We start from the raw sequence: 11,457 nt of genomic DNA on the forward strand, positions 1-11,457 counted from the left end.
AAGGTCATGACAATCAAGCCTGTCTTTGTGGTTGCTGAAGCCTGTGCTCTTATTCATGACACCAGACGGGATCCCTTGTGCCAGGTCATTCCTTGACAATCAGACCTGATGAGCTGGTGCCTTTTCTTCCCTGTTTGTGTTCAGCATCATGTTCCGGCCTCGGTAACAACCTCCAGACCCATCTCAGGGCTGGCAGGCTTCCCGCTTGCCACTGGCTGGGTTTCGGCTGTGCCTGCGCCCCCTGCTGGACAGGACTACTTCTGCGTTGTCCCAATCCCCGCCCCCTTTCCTGCCATCACTTGGGGTCTGTAGGACAGCAGCTGCTTTGGCACAGCCGGACCATCCCCTTGTGAATTTAAGAATTCACAGAACAGGGTCAGCATTCTCCTGGGCATGGCCTCTCCAGGCTGGGCACAGCAATTGCCCTTCCATGGACCACAGAATTCCTGTTCTCCCCCTGCCTGACGGGGCTGCTGCTGCTCAGTCTCAGGCCAGTTGTCCAGGTGTCTTCTGAATGCGGGTCCAGCACTGGCCTCAGTGCCCCCAGTGAGGCAGACAGAAGGGAGAACAGAGTACACCCCTGGTGGGGGTAGGAGGTTTCTATTAGCACAGGAAGATGCTAGGGCTCTGGAGGGGCAGAAGGAAGGGTGACAAGATGCCGCTGTGGATGCTCAGTTGGCCCCAAAGGCTCTTAGAAGCTTTCTAGCTGACCCACCTCCTTTCCCTTCTCATCCTGCCCTTAGGCCTGTGCCCCAGAGGCCTAGGGTCCCCAAAGGGGGTAATGGGGGAAAGAAGGAGGGTGCGGTGGCCCCTGAGTGCCGATCCTCTTCCAGGCAGACTCCACCAATTGCCCACTGGACCCCTCCTACTCTTGGAAAGGGCGAGCTGGGATGCTGGAGCCAGACATCCTGGTAGTTCTGTGCACCCTGCCACTAACGCACCTGTGGCTCTCTTTCTGGGCCTTCTTTTCCTCAGCTGTTAAATAGTGTGAAGCACCTGGCAAGGGGCTTAGCACAGAGTTGGCATCAGTATCTATGCAGGGCATAGAGGGCCGTGAGATGACGTGAGGGACTCCTCTGTGTGACTCGGGGGTCCCTGCTCACCTCCAGGCTGCCTCCCTCTTTCTCCTTTGCAGGGGCAACTCTAAGGCGGGTGGTTCCCACCATGTGCCCCCCAGCCGCTAACAGGTTCTCTGCAGCCCCACTGCCTACGCAGTTTGCCCTACTTTCTCCGCTGGGCCAGTCTCACCCAGGGAGGCATTCTGGGGCAGACTGAAGTGAGAAAGTCTCAGGAAGGGCAGATCTGGTTCCAACTTGGTTCAGCCACGTGGCCGCTCACCGTGGAACTCGGGGCAAACTGTTTTCCTGTCTGAGTCTCAGTTTCCTTTTCTGGAAAATGGGAGCAATAACACCTGCCATGTTAGAGAAGCTTAGCACAAAGGGCCACTCGCAGAAAGTGCCTCATGCCTGCACCCACCATGAGTCTGGGTTACATCTCACTACCCCCCTCACCTCTGGGTCTATAGTCTGAGCTGTGGTTTCTTGAAAGCGTCACAAGCTCAGCCTATTCCCCACCCCCATTTCAGTGACTGCCTGCCCCATTGCACAAACCAGAATCCTGGAGGACGGTTTTCTTGACTCCTCCCTCTCCCTCAACCCCTTCTCCAGCCTGTCCACCTGCCTCTGCCTGCTCCAGGAGATCCCTTCCTCACACACGCTTTCCTTGACACTCTGTCCTTGACTCCCCGCTGGCACTATGCTGGCCCGTGCCACCATCACCTGGACTGGTGCAGGAGACCCCACGCTCACTGGCTTCCTTCCAGCCCTGTCCCTACACTGCAGCCCGTGACAGTTCCAGATGGCATGCTGTTCCCTTGCTGAAACCCCGCAGTGGCCTCCCAGAGCTTTTAGGATGAGGATCGTATACCTCAGCCAGGGACCCTGCGTTGTCTGGGCCCTGTGACCTCCCTGCTGGGTCCCAGCCCACTTTTCCCTCCCTCTGAGCTCCAGCCACCCTGAATTCCTCTGCTGGCCTTTGCACATGCCACTCCCGGTCTGGAATGCTCTTTCTCATTCTGCCTCATCCCTAGTTCTCCAGGTAGCAGTCGGGCACATCATCTCCGGAGAGGCAGTCCTTGGCCCTGGGCCGGATTAAATGTGTTTGCCACAAGCTCCCATCAGCCTCTTCTCTGGGCGCTTTTTTGGTTACATTGAACATGCCTCTGGGTGATCTCGTGGGGGGTCCTCTGCCAGAGACCACAAGCTCCCTGAGGGCAGGGCCGTGTCTTTGTCTCCTAGGATGTCACAGCATCCCTAGTCCCTAGCAGAATCCCAGCTGAAGAAGGTGCTTGAGATATATGATCGGGGGTCCTTGAATCCTCTGTGGCTGTCTGTCTGTGACATGGATTTTGCACATGATGATGCTTAGATTGATTATTGGTTAATGAGCTCACGGTGTGGTGGAAAGAAACTTAGTTAAGATTCAGGAGTCTCACATCGCAGTTCTGGTTTTGCTGTGTGACTGTGGGCAAATCGTTGCCCTCTCTGAATCGGTTTCTCACCATACCAAGAAGGGGCTGTGTCATAAGAAGACAGAATTCCCATTCCTTTCCCACAGGACTGGTCTAAGGAAATGTCTTGGAGGAGAAAGGGCCTGTGCAGGGTCTGATGGGAGGGCAGGACTGAGGGGGCAGAGCAGAGTGGGAAAGGCATTCCAGGTGGGAAGAGCAGCATGAGCCCAGGTGGGAATGAGCAGAGCCTGTGCTTCACGTGTGAGGCTGGACAGAGGGTAGGAGGCAGGGCCCAGGGGAGGCAGGAAGAAGGAAGAGTGGGAGCAAGGTCTCATTTCCCCTTCCACAGTTGTCTGGGCCCCCCACTGAATAGAACCATAGTTCCTCCCCCCTACCCCCCAGAACACTGGCCCAGCATAAATGCGCCTTAATTGCAGGGCCCCTAATTACCCACCCCGCCCTGCACCTCCTGCCTCTGGCGTGGTGGGTTAATTTCCTGCTCCCCGGAGCTGCCCTGTTAACAGTCTTGCCTTCCTGTAACCGACAGCTCCCTCATCAGATAGCAGCAAGGACGAGTCCTCTGGGGGAATCAGAGGCTCCTGCCTGCCGCCCTCCATTGCCTGGAAGATGGCATCACCACCCAGGAACGCCGAGCCCAGACCCCCTCCCCGTCCCCGCAGCTCTATCTAGTCTGGGATCTTGTGTCTGGCTCTGCCATCTCCTGTCCTGTGCTGCTCCCTGACACTCCCCGCCCTAAACACTGTCCCTCAAAGCTGGTTCCTCGGATAGCTTGGGTCTAAAGGGCTGTCAGGCTTGGTGACCAGAGCCCTTTGGGTCCTGGCTCCTGGGTTGAGGTTGGGTTGTGTGCTGGGATCTTGGCTGGGGGATGGGATAATAGGTTGAGGTGCATGTGATGGATGTAGCAGGTTGAGTTTGCAGAACTAAGACTGAGATGGGCTGGAACTTGCTGCGAGAAAGAATCAGGACCCCTGAAGTGGGAGCAGGGAGTAATGGTTTCATCCTGAATACTCAGCCTGCCCAGGGGGCCCAGTGTCCAAGCAGAGGGGAGAGATCGGGGCAGGTGAGACCAGCTCTTCTCTTTCTGCCCGATGCTTCAGCCACACAGGCCTACTTTCAGTTTCTCTGTAATTCCAAGTTCATTCCTGCCTCAGGGCCTTTGCACTTGCTGTTCCCACTACATTGAACCCTTTTCACCCTGCTTTTTGCATGATTTGTTTCTTTGCTTCTTTCAGCTCTCAGCTCCTCTATCATTTCCTCAGAGAAGCTTTCCCTGACCACCCAGTCATTTTGCATTGTGTCATCCGGTTTTATTCTTTATAGCACATGTAGCTATCTGAAATGATTGCCCTCACTTCTTTATCTGTTTCTTATCTGTCTCCCCCGCTAGATTACAAATTACATGAGAGCAGAAACTGTGTGTACCTTGTTTGCAGTTTCTCCCTAGGTTTTAGCCCCTTGCCTGGCACATATCTGTACTCAATAACATTAGTGTCCCATGTTCTGACCTTACAGCCAAGACAATTTGTCTTCTTTCAAATATTTAGGATATTTCCTATATTTATGCCTTTATGTATGCTATTCCTTCTGCCCGGAATGCCCTTGCCTCAGCTTTTACCTGGGAAAATGGCTTTACCACCCAAAGCAAATGGACAGGGGTGGGAAGGTTCACCTAAGAGTTATCCCATCAGTGCAGTTGTATTGTAGAGACACACCTCTGGTCAATTCTGTGCATGTTCCCACTGTCAAAGAGTTTGTTAACTATTGAATTAGCCTGTCCTATCATTAGACAACCATCGTTAGAAAGCTCTTTCTTCTGTGAGTGGTGGCATGTCTCCTGATCGCCAACTCTCAAAGTCATGGCCCCCCGGGGAGAGGGGCAAGTGGGAGGGATGAGGGGTAGGGGTCAGAGAGGTGGGAACTGAGAAGACCCCAGTGGCTGCAGGAAGTTGGCAACCAAGGAGGCTGACCCAACAGGTAATGAGCTCCCTGCCAACGGAAGTATGCCTTCCCCAGTGTCTCACTTCCTCTTCTGAGCCCCCAGCTTCTCTCTAGGAGGAAGGAGAGCAAATCTCATTTCTGTGTCCCACCCCTGTGGGGTGTAGGAAATGACACTGCGGGGGAATTTCTGTTTGGGTCTATCTTTAGTGCATCTGCAAGTTTCGCTCATTTCTTCAGACTCTGTCCTCAAACAGACAAAGACGGATTGACTTTATAGTTTCAAAAATATATTCATTCATTCCTTTTCTAAGCATCTGCTGTGTGCTAGGCCTTGGGTTGGGTCCTGAGGTTACAGAGGAGAAGGCACTACTCCAGCCCTGGGGTAAGTCCCCAAGTGGTTGGAGGTGGGGCTGGGCAGCAACCCCCAGAGAGTCATAGTGCAGTTGGCCAGTGCCAAGACCGCTGTGCAGGTGACAGTGGGGGCTCACAGAGGACCCTGGGTGGCTTTCCTGAGTTGTATTCAGAAGGATGAGAGGACATTGAACACACAGAGCGTAGAGAGAGAGAAAGGGAAAGCATATCTCAGAGCCAGACAGAGAGGAGAATGGCACATTAACTGCACTAAATGCGAGTTCAGTTTGCATATGCAGGGTGTCCTAGGGTTACAACAGTCTTGACATTTGATGTTTTGAGTTTATGACACTCACTCCCATAAAAACATAAAAAAAATTGAGATATGAGTGTTTCAGCTTACGCTGTTAGCATCGTACTTACGGGCTATGTGGTCCTCTGCTGAGGATCTCATTCAGCTGGGGAAGCGGCTGATTAAAGAGGAAGAGATAGAAACCCTAGAGCCCAAGAGATTTACTACCAAGGGTTTGGTGGAGCTTCTTCTATGCTAGAGGATGGGCTGGCAAAATTTCAGGCGGAGGACCCCAGCGATGACAGACTCAGTAAGGTCTACAGAGCTGTTATGATGCCTTGCAATGCTATAGGCAGATTTTGGAAGAGAAGTCATCAGCCTTCCAGACTAGCCTGAAACAATTCTTTAAGAAGGAAGAGAGGCCTGCAATAGATCCTGTACCCTCTATATCAGCTGCTTCTCGAGATGAAACACCTGTAGTACATAGAATCATCTCCAGCGCCTCCTGCATGTCCTTAGGCAATCCTGATTCACCTGACCCAGTAGCTCCAGCACCTTCTGCAGGTTCTCCTGCCTCTCCAGCTTCCTCCTCCCAATAGGGGCACTCTCTCCCACCTTGCAGTGCCCCTTCCAGTGTGCAAGCCAACCACAGGAGTAAAGGTAAGGATTTTTTTACACTCAGTTTTTGTCATTTTATCTTTACTACAGTACAGTATATTTACCGGTATATCCTTTTCCTTTTTATGAGGCTTAGTTGTGTTTTTATGTTCTAGATTATGATTTTACAACTGTGTTAGGATAGCTAAGTGACTTAAGCTAGGCTGTGTTTCAACTTACACCAAAATTCGGGTTACATCACTGTCATAGGAACAGAACTGTGTTGTAACCCAAGGACCCCCTGCATACTTTTCAAGGGATATAACAAGCACAGCGATAATAGCAACAGTTAATGTTTACTGAGTGCACACTATACACACACTGCTCTATGTGTCTTATTTAATCCCCCAGCAGTCTTAGTTTTATAATGTAGAAACTGAGGCTCAGATTAGGGAAAGGGCCAAGGTCACAAGCCTATCAGGAACACCTGTCTGCCCAGCTCCTGTATGGGCCAGACCTTCCTTTGTGGTTGTCGAGTGTGAGGCTGAAGTCTGACCCACGGCTTTGCTGTCATTGTTGTTGCATACAAGTATATACGAGAGCCTCGTTTTATAGGATACTTAGTGGTGGCGTCTGAGAGACCTCGAGTGTTGTCTGGGAGAGACCTCGTGATTAGTGGTAATGCTTTTCCTGCCCAGAAAGGAAAGAGCAGAGCCAGGGCCAGAAACCAACCGCCTCGCTGCTCACCACACTGGCTCTGTGCCTGGCCCAGGGCTGGCCCCTCAGCCACTCTCTCATGAAAGGCTCACTGCAGCCTGCAGGAGACAGGGGCACCCTGTGTACACATCTAGAAACCAAGGCCTATGCCAGGGTTGCTCAGCTAGATCTGGGCACACTAAGACAATGAGATTGAACTAAGGTCTCTATGGCTCCAAAGCACTAACCCTTATATGTGCACAGCACTTAACAGTTTATAAAGTCCTTCCTAATCCCTTAGCTTATTCATTCTTTCATTTGACAAATACTTTTTTGGGCCCATAGTACATTTTATTCATTTTTCTAGGAATTGAAGAAACAGCCTGAGCAGGTTGATGAAGTTCTTGACCTCACAGAGCTGACAGTCTATCGGAGAAACAGACATTATTGGTATAATTCACAAGTGACTATCTTGTTATACACTGAGCTGAGTCCTATTCCAGTGAGACTGGAAGAATAGATATTGTTCCCATTTTCCAGATGCTGAAACTGAGACCCATCCAGAGAAGTTCAGTGATTTTTCCAAGGTCACATACCTGGGTCAAGTCAACTGGTAGTACTGGGACTCCGGCTTGGGGTAGGCCACTTCTACTTCAGTGCTGGTTCTGTTTCCCTACAAAACCTGTAAGAGAGAACAACTCTCCTACCTGCGCAAGCATGTGCGCGCAAACACACACACACGCACACACACACACACACGCACGCACACACACACACGCACACACACACACACACGCACACACGCACACACACGCACACACGCACACACACACGCACACACGCGCGCACACACACACGCACACACACACACACACGAAAGAGTGACCTATGGTTCAGGGTCAGTGAGGTTGTTGCGGTGAAGCGGAGAGGCTGGAGGGGACGGCACCAGAGCAGCTCCCGAGCCCGTCACTCCTGCAGCGGGGGCACGTCTGCGTCTCCCTGCTCCCTGTCTGGTCTTCTTGCTTCTGCACAGAGTCTATGAACTCCCTGGTGCCTCTCTCATAAACTTATTTTCAGCATAAGTCAACCAGGGTTTCTTTCGGTTGCAAACAAGAACCCTGATTAGTGCAGATATTGGTGTATAATTGGGGTGCAGGCAGAGACCTTGAGGGAATCGTGGGAACCGGGGATTGGTTACTGCCCTAGTTACGGCTGACGGCAGGAAAATAACAGCTGGTATTAAGGGGTGGGACCCAGAGGCTCAGGGTACCCGTGTTGAAATGGCTAATTAAAGTGTCCCTTGTGGGGGGGTCCTTTAATGAAGTGGCCACTGAAGGCAAGACGTTAGAGGCCTGGCACCGGTGTCACAGAGCAGAAGAAAGGGCAGGAGGAATGGCAATGTTTGTTTTTAATGGCACTGGATAGCTTAAAGGAAGAAAATAATGAGCAAAAATCCCTCGAGTCTTAGCTCAAGGGATGGACCGAAACTCAGGAACAGTCTATGACTGGGGAAAAAAAAAAATCTTATCTCTTACTGAGACAGAGCTGAAACAACCAAAAACCAGACACCTGATTTGTTCTACTGGGTTGCTGAATTAGAACATCAGTTGAATCCTCAATCTTTGCAGGGTTTTTACAGACAATTTAAGAAATTAATATAGAAAGGGCGATAACCAAGAATCAAAATAGGAGTATCTACGAGGAACAGACTCAGCGAATCCAGACTTCCCACCCCTGCGGAGTCTGCCAGGTTAGCTAGGCAGGCCCTGCTCCTCTGTCAGAGAGGTTGTCCCGACTGGAAGACTCCTTGCCCAAGGGTGTCATCTTGCAAAGGGAAACAGCAATCCTCCTTGTCCCTCCAGGCTTATGACTAGGTCAGATTCCAGCATGTGCCTAGGGACCCATTATAAAGACAAACCTTGGAGGAGAAAGTTTACTCACTGACAGCATTAGACGACTTGGCTCATTTATCTTGGCAGAATTCTAGGGGATACAGTGGGGATGAAGTCTCAGAAGGATTTATCATTTTAAACCTGCATGAAATTCCTGAGGTTGGTAAGTCTGTCTGAGCTGGGGAATCAAGGCTGTGGTCTTGAGAAGCTAAAAGAAATTCCTTGACATAAGAAAGTTAGAAGAAAGAAGTGTCCTCTAAACTCTGACCCCTAAGAAATTCCAGAAGAGACACCCTTCAACCATATCTTGGAAAAAAAGTCACTGAGCAAGGAACTGCCAACCTCTGTGAGAGAGCCCTGAAGTGGCTGTCCTCCGGGGACTTGGCACGCTGCTGGGAGCTGCTCCAGTCGAATGGGCTGCTGATTTCAATGGAAACAGAAGGATCCCGGTGTGATAGAGGTCATGTGGTGGCACTTAAAGGTCAGAGGTCGAGTGGATGTGGTGACCATTATAGAGCAGAGCCACCTGATAATCACAGTGGTCCAAACTGTAGAATTATTTTTGGATATAGTTTATGATAATGAGTTTATGGCCAAAAGAGATGGGGACCTCACTAAAGTTCTATATTGATTTGGATAATAAAAAACATGTGCATCTCATGAGCAGAAAATAAAAAAATTTCAGAACCTCACCCACACAACATGCAGAACCAGTCTGTTGAATCAAAGCGGGGTGGGCTCCCTCGAGGAAACACTCTGCAATAATAAGACATTAAATAACAATTTAATTCCTTCAAGCTTTGCCAATGGGATCGGTGGCCATATTTCAGGGTAATAGAGTCCTGGCAAAGATCCTAGATCTTCTGAGAATTATTAGACATGAGTCCTGAACTGATGCTAATTCCTAAAGACCCAGATTACCTTTGAGATTTACCAATTAGAGCGGGGCCTTCGAGGGATCGGAAGAGAAATGGAATGCTGACCCGAGTCTGCTCCACGGTGGAGAGCAGTGTTGTTTGTGCTGCTTATCCAGGTCCTGCGTGTATTTTAGGATGGGATATCCTTAGGATTGCAGAATTTCTACTCTGGTTCCATGACTCATGGTGCCTAACAGGCCAAGTGAAAGCCACCGTAGGTTCCCAAACCACTGCAGAAATTCAGAACAACAACGCTTCTCTGGTGATATCACAAAGTAAAGCTACTATCAAAGGAAGACGCAGGGGTGTAAATTTCATTTAAGTTTCTAGTTTGGCTAGTGCGTGAGATGGGTGAGTCTTAAAAGGCATAAACAAATTATTATAATTAATCAAGTGGTGATTCCAATTACAGTTCCACAATGTTCCAAATGTGGTTTCATGACTGGAACAAATTAATGAGTATCTGACACCCAGAGAATATTTTTTTCTCCTGTATCCTAAAATCAGCAGATCCTAAAATCAGAAGTACTGCAGATTTCTCATAGTAGGGGCAGCAGTACACTTCCATCTTGCCTCAGGACTATGTCAACTCTCTAACTCCTTAATGTTCTAACCAATTCATAGGGACCTTGATCATATCATCATTCCATAGGACACCACACTCGTCAAGTACATTAGTGATGTTATACCAGTAGGACCTAGAGATCATAGAATGGCAAATATCTTGAAATAAGCTGTGTTTTAAGTGGGTGAGGTGGTGGGGGGGTAGAATAGCCTGAGAAAATATAGGGAACCCATTTAAGCTTCTAGGAAAAACAGGAGCCTGGGAAGTTCAGAATATCCCCCTCAGAACGAAGAACAGGTTGTTAAACTTTACAGACCTGACCACTAAGAAAGGGACACATCCCTTGGGTGGGCTGCTTTGGATTTTAGAGGCAACATATACCACATTTGTATATTCTACTTCAAGCCATTTCCTGAGTGATCAAAGAAGCTGCTGACTTTAAATGGGATCAGAGCTGGTGAAGAATCCAAGCCAAGTTCTTATGATACATTAGATTCAATAGAGCCTGGAGTGTCTGTGGCAGATTGTGATGCTGTATGGAGTCCTTAGCAAGAGCAGATAGGAAAATCACAATTAGAGACTCTTTTCTGGAGCAAGCCCATTTCTTTTCTGGCCAACAGCTAACTATACACCTTTTGAGAAACAGTTCTTGGCTTGCCACTTGGCACTGTCAGAGGCCAAACACCTGACCATACACCATGAAGTAATCGTGCAGTCTAAATAACCCACCACATTAATCTGACCCCTCTAGCCATTAAATCGAGCATGTTTAACAATACTCCTTCATCAAGTGAAAATGGTAGAAAGGGGTCTGGACTAAAGCAGGCCTTGAAAGCACAAGTATGTTGCATAAGCAGGTGGCACACACTTGCAGATGCTGTACCTTTCTCAGCCTACACTTGTGCTCTCATAGAAATTGCCTATAGTCAACTTACTGAGAGACACCATTCTGAGCCTGGTTAATGAATGGGTCTGCACGGTATGCTGGCACCAGCTGGAAGTGGGATGCTGCGATGTCACAGCTCTGTTAAAAGTGTCTCTGAAGGACAGAATAAGGAAGTCTCAGGGAACAGCACTTGGTATATCTCTTTGTCTTGGTCTGAAAGAACGGAAGGCCAAAGTTCTACAATGATTCATGGTGAGTGGCTAACGGTTTGGCCAGATTGACAGGGGCTTGGAAGAGACAAGATTGAGGGTTGGTGAAAGGAGAACTTGGGGAAACGGTATGTGCTTGGACTCTCAGAATGTACCCAGCATCGTAAGCACCCTTAAGTCCTGTGAGAGCACTTACTGAATGTTCCTGAAGACCTTGGAAGGGAGGACATTAATAAAGCATCCACAAGATGACCTTGTGGGTACCAGTTAGTCTTTTTCTCTGGCCATCACATGCTTGCTTAACAGGCTCAATCACAGAGCAGCCATGGATGTCACCTGGTGGTAAATAGACAACACTGATTCCTTCCTTCATGGAAAGGAATAGCAATTTTTCTTCATTGGAAGAGCCATTAATTTTGGATTTGGATTTGCTTTCCCTGCCTGCTATAATTCTGCCAGCAGCACCATCTGCAGACTCTCTGCATACCTCACTGTCACAATATCCCATATGACCTTGCTGTAGACCAACAGATTCATTTTATAGAGAGAAGTGAACCAATGGGCTGAGGCTAATTGGATCCATT

Source organism: Saccopteryx leptura, chromosome 3 (genome assembly GCF_036850995.1).
Source record: "Saccopteryx leptura isolate mSacLep1 chromosome 3, mSacLep1_pri_phased_curated, whole genome shotgun sequence".
Classification (NCBI taxonomy): Eukaryota; Metazoa; Chordata; class Mammalia; order Chiroptera; family Emballonuridae; genus Saccopteryx; species Saccopteryx leptura.